Source organism: Petromyzon marinus, chromosome 1 (genome assembly GCF_048934315.1).
Source record: "Petromyzon marinus isolate PM22_M1 ecotype Great Lakes invasive population chromosome 1, UKy_Petmar_22M1.pri1.0, whole genome shotgun sequence".
Taxonomy (NCBI): domain Eukaryota; kingdom Metazoa; phylum Chordata; class Hyperoartia; order Petromyzontiformes; family Petromyzontidae; genus Petromyzon; species Petromyzon marinus.
The window spans coordinates 3,552,533-3,559,007 of NC_133667.1; positions in this window are offsets into that span (position 1 = coordinate 3,552,533).

The window sequence follows — 6,475 nt, forward strand, 5'->3', positions numbered from 1 at the left end:
TGCATCCAAAAATGTGAGGGGTGGTGCTGGGTGGAAAGGGGTGAGTGGGGAGGGCTGGGTGGGGAGGGAGGGGCTGGGTGGGGAGGAGCTGAATGTGGAGGGTGTGGATGGGTGGGGGGCGGAGGGTGGGGAGAAGCTGGTTTGGGGAGGATTGGGCTGGGTTGGGGGTGGGAGAGGTGGGGCTGGGTGTGGAGGGGCTGGTCACCCCGTGGTGCCCTTATAAAACTCAACGTTTAACCTACTCATGTCGGTTTGTGCCCACCCTCACGGTCAGGCATATTTGCGGAATACACCACGCCGCCGTTGACCCTGGCCATTGACCGAGCAACTCAACGTTCCTACCAGCTCCCTCTGCAGGAATGTGTTTGTTGTTCTCATGTCTTGTCTGTCTGCTTTTAAATTTATCTTCGTCTCCATTTCAACTGCAATAATTGTACTAAAATGGCTACTCGTGTCTACTTTCTTCTCTCATTTAATCTCCACTTATATGTTCCGATGTATGTGTATTTACCCTTGTTTAAGCTGTTGCTATTTACCTTGTTATGATGCTGTTCTCAGGCCATCTGTCTCCATCATTTAATCGACATTTAATGTCACTTTACATGTTAGTGTAATGCAATTTTGCACAAATGTGTCAGTTTGTTTTTTTGTTACAGCTGCCTGGAACTGAAATACCTTGCTAAAGTAATATGTGAGGGCGTCATAATATTCATAGTAAACGTTTTTGGGATAGATCGCGTTATTTATAAATGTGTCATAACCCTCCACCACCCGACACAGCCAATCAATAAAAAAGTGTCACGTTGACAAAAGACAAATAGTTTACTACTTTAGTAATACACATTACAACTAATTACTAATCTACAACTCATTACTAATCATAACAATTGACTGATTACTAATCTATTATATAATTACAATACCCCCCCCCTCCGCCTCAAATCACTGCACCTGAATGAGTTAAATGATGACGTCACCCTGCTGTTCTATTTAAGACCGGGAGCAAGTGGAGGGCTTCATTATTCTGGCAAATTGCCCGATGATGCTGGATGTAATTACCAGCAAAACGTCGTACTAAAACATTGTAAATGTTGTCGATTCACTCTTCAACACCCTGGTGGGCCTAAAGTAGTGAACTATTTTGTCTTTTGTCAATGTGACACTTTGTTTACTGATTGGCCGTGTCGGGTGGTGGAGGGTCACGACACATTTATAAATAACGCGATCTAACCCAAAAACGTTTATCATGAGCCTTTCAGAAGGCCTGAATCAAAACGTTATAGAAAGTGGACCCCACCCCCCGCCCTGATGTGGGGGGAAAAAGCTGGTTCAACAGATTTATAACAATTGAGCTGCCGTTTTGTATGTGTAAGATGTGCGTGTTTGAGATGCCGCTCTCGCTCTGGCCCCTCCCCCTCTCCAACCGTATTTCCTATTTAAGCTTCTGTTCATCCCTCCGGCACCCCCCCCCCCCCCCCTCTCTGCCTCCCTGTCCGTCTTTCCTCCCTCCTTACCTCTTGGTGGACTTGTATATGTAGTTCTACTGACCGTGTACCTCGTATTTTTCATTCTATCTATGCTGGTATGTGCAATCCAAAGGTTGAACACAAAATTTTACGCTTCTGAAATTCGTGGTCCGCCAGGAAGTGTCTACCTGTGTTGATGGCCTGACTGGATGTGGCTTCACATAATGTTTTTTCAGGTTTGTTGAATTCTCGTCTCTCATCTTTTTGTTGTATTTACCTCCGTGATTTGTTCTTGACACCTGATGAAGATCGCTTGTGTTGTGAACGAAACGTCGTGATTGTTTTTTGTTTTAACGTAATTTTATTGTATTTCTACATACGTGACTTTACCGAAAAAACCAATGAGTAATTGTCGACCCCCCTAAAACATGTTTGACCCCCCCCCCCACCAAAAAAGATGTATTTTGTAGAAACACATCAGTTTCGGTGACAGGCTGGACACGGAGAAGCCTTCCACAGGTGCGAGAATAAGGCGGCAGCCATCCGCCGAAATTCTAGTAATGTAAATAAGGGGGGTTGGCGCTCCAAGCCCCCAACTCGATCATCACATTAATCATTATTACTCATGTATGGGGACTATTTTGGTTAATGCTTTTTTTATCGTTGCCTTTTTATGTATATTTCATGCATAATGTTAAAAAAGAAAATAAACAATGATAAAAGTAACGGAAAGTAAAGAATAGTATGCGCATGTGAGATGTGATGGGTGGAATGTAAAGAGAAAACGTAGGAATGGTTAATTGGATGAGTGCAGAAGGGGTGTATTTCGCTGATACGAATTTTTACACTTCTAACAAATTCTAACACTTTTGTGCATTCATAGAAACATTTATAATGTCAAGTAGGAGTCGGATGGTTCGCCAGTTGTTGCTGTTACCACTTGCCTTACTTTCACTACCAACTGGAAGCATCACCACGACGCTCTTCACCCTTACCGGGCATTATGAACACACTATTTTGAATATCAAAAGCAGAGGTATAAAATGGTGAGTTTAAAAAGGCGCACACATCCGAGCTAGTGTGAGAGGCAGAACGAGGTGGCTCGCTGCTGCTGCTGCCGCTGCCGTCCGCGACACAAGTGTTGCTTCACGCTTGGGTTCCGGACAATTCTGCAAAATTCCACTAAAATCGTGTTAAGTCGAGCACGCTAACCGGGGTCTTGCCCCCTATACTCTTGTAAGTCGTGCAAACGCGGATTCGTGCCAAACGGACTCGCGTTAATCGGGGAATACCTGTGTATATTCACTTTTTGGGACCCTATTAATATTGCGCAAAAACATCGTTCGAGAGGACTTTAATGAACGCGTTCCAAAGCGCCGGATTGGCCCTGGACAGCTGAATCTCCGGATTTTATGCATTTGGATTTCTTTGCATGAGACTTTATCAAGTCAGAGATGTATCAAAAAAGAGTTACAGATCGTAAAGGGGCATGCAGTTGCAAAAAATAACTCCACAGATGCTACAAAATGTTCCACAATGCAACCGACAGATTTGAGCCGTGGCAGAGATAATAATAGGGGTTTTTCCCCTTTTTTTTCTGGCAACAAAACTGAAACCTTTTTTTTACAAGGATTCATGTCTGCATTAACCACAATACCTGCAGTAAAAATGCAAACAAAAAACATACTATGATAATATATGCATTGTCCTTGAAACTGATTGGTCCACACCAAGGGACGGCTTTCTTTTGAGCCTCGACCCAACTGGTGCTCGACCAGATGACGCCAAAAGGCGTACAGCTCAAAGACAATGCACTATCAAAGTAATGAGGGCTCGGGGTGAGCATCTACATCATTAGACCTCCTTTGCCAGTACCAAAATGTAACAATAGGGTTTTTCCCCTTTTTTTCATTTTTGTTGCCAGAAAAAAAGAGGAAAAACCCTATTATTATATTTTGGTGCTGGCAAAGGAGGTCTAATGATGCCGTGCAGAGATATTGCCGGTGCGCTCATTCAAATAAAATGTTTAACTGTTCTTAATAAATGTACATATGATTATATAATTGCGTAATTTACCATAAATCCTGTACTGTGTTTATAATCTCACCAAATTAAGCGTTTACATGGACGTAGAGTGGGGGGGGGGGGGGTGGGAGAAATCTCTCTCATCTGGATACACGACTTAAAAACATTCAGTCAATGATACGGACTCCCTACAGCTTACAGACCCCCATCACCTCACAGACCCCCATCACCTCACAGACCCCCCCTCACCTCACGGACCCCCTCACCTCACGGACCCCCTCACCTCACAGACCCCATCACCTCACGGACCCCCTCACCTCACGGACCCCCTCACAGACCCCATCACCTCACAGACCCCATCACCTCACGGACCCCCTCACCTCACGGACCCCCTCACCTCACAGACCCCCTCACCTCACGGACCCCCCCCTCACCTCACGGACCCCCTCACCTCACGACCCCCGTCACCTCACGGACCCCCTCACCCCACGGACCCCCTCACCTCACGGACCCCGTCACCTCACGGACCCCCATCACCTCACGGACCCCCATCACCTCACGGACCCCCATCACCTCACGACCCCCGTCACCTCACGGACCAACGTCACCTCACGGACCCCGTCACCTCACGGACCCCCTCACCTCACGGACCCCCTCGCCGCTGCCACCGCCTCCCACCGCCCCGCCCCCCCGACGGTGACGTCACCCTCATAGTAACGCCCACAGCAAATGTACCTGGACGTGTGACGAACTTCTATCGCACCGCACGCAGCCAACCGCGCCGGAGTCTAAGACTATTTGGTTGAGAAGCGTGGCAATATTTACGAGCGCAATAAATAACGAAGACGATGAAGCACACCGTGGTGTTACAGCTTTGAGAAGGGAGAGGCTTTTACTGGTAGGAAACGTAGTGGACTGGAAGCCCAACCGGGATTAATTCACAGGAGGCAAGGGATTAATTGTGTATGTCTGTGGATGTCTGTCCACGTGTATCCGGACACCCGGATAAAATGGGAGGGGTGAAGCTGGGTGGAGAGGGGAGGGTGGGGAGGGGCTGGGTGGGGAGGGGAGGGTGGGGAGGGGCTGGGTGGGGAGGGGCTGGGTGGGAAGGGTGGGGCTGGGTGGGGCGTGGGAGGGGTGGGTGGGGTTGGGTGGGGAGGGGCTGGTCACCCCGTGGTGCCCTTATAAAACTCAACGTTTAACCTACTCACGTCGGCTTGTGCCCGCCCTCACAGTCGGGCATATTTGCGGAATACACCAAGTGGTGCCGCCGTTGACCCTGGCCATTGACCGAGCAACCCAACGTTCCTACCAGCTCCCTCCGCAGGAATGTGTTTACTTGTCAGATGAGTTGAGCCACCGTTGCAGCCTACTGCACATCCTGTTTAATTGAACGTTTATTTAAGTGATGAAGTCCATGTTGAAACAATAAAAAAACTGGAAATGTTATACTCAACTTTGGGGGACAAAATTTCAGATGTATTATAACCTGACGTCATTACATTATGCATAACCCACCGACTGTTCTTATATATTGCACATTGAGATATTAAGAGAAAAGTGTTATAGCTATTATAGAGACGTGACATGCGTTTTAAAGACACATAGTATGTACGTTATTGAGATGATATAGAGAGGTGGCTAGAGTATATGGAGATGTTAGAAGTTGTATATATTCATCATCAGCCATAATCCATCTCGGACCGGATTAAGACTTATTTCTGCACGTCGTCGCAATCCCTCAATCCTGACATGCCACAACTCTCTCATCTCGATCCGTACATCACTCCGAATGCGGTGGTTGCATTCTCGGGCGGCGTGTTCACTCGATTGTCTGCCAATCCATCACCAGTCACATCCATTGGCCATCCATTTTAGCAATGTCTCCCGCGGAGATCACACTTAAAAACTTAAATATTTTACCAGGTCAATCCCACCGAGTTATTTGCTCTACATCATTAGACCTCCTTTGCCAGTACCAAAATATAATAATAGGGTTTTCCCCCTTTTTCTCTGGCAACAAACTGACACCTTTTTACAAGGAATCATGTGTGCATTAACAACAATACTTGTGGTCAAAATGTCAGAGTGTGTTTGCATTTTTACCACAAGTATTGTGGCCATAATGCACACGTGATTCTTTGTAAAAAGGTTTCAGTTTTGTTTGCAGAAAAAAGGGGAGAAACCCTATTATTTTATTTGTTCTATTCAGAGACAACCTGGCCACACTTGATAGCCCATTGAAGTGGCCTATCGTATTTGTGAATATCGTAACAGCCAAAGAAATTTAAATGTGGAGGGCAACACAGGAGCCGGAGAAAAATCCACACAACCACCACAGGGAGAGAGAAGGGGCCGTCCATAAATGACGTCACGCACCTAGGGGGGGGGGGAGTCAGACATTTGTGACGATGTGTGACGAGGGGGGGGTGGTTTGAGAAATTTGACGTCACATCAAAATGCGCAACTTTAAATAAATAGAGACAACACGTTCTACTTAATTAAATACATCAGAGTGCAGCGCCACATTAAACACGTACTACAATGACAATAGTTTAAAGCGATTTGAAGCATGTTTTTTTGGGGGGGGGGGGAGGCAGAGCTTTGTGACGTCATATTTGAGGGGGGGGGCTGACTTTTTGTGACGCCGTGTGACTAGGGGTGGGGGGGTCAAAAATCGTCCAAACTCCCGTGACGTCATTTATGGACGGTCCTGAATGCGCAAATTTCAAATATACAGGCGTTGGGATCGAACTCACAACCTCCTGCGTACCAGGTGAGATAACATCTTCCTTCCGTGGTGCAAATCTCTCTGATCGGTGTCTTATTGTAATTTCCATTATACCTCTGTGTACTTGTTACATATTGTTTGAGAATCTTCGTCCCGTCCATCGTTTATTCAACCACCATACTGCAGGTTGAAACAATTTTCTGCTCTTCTCACACAGGTGGACTTGAGAATGATCTACAGTCTCTTTTCCAAA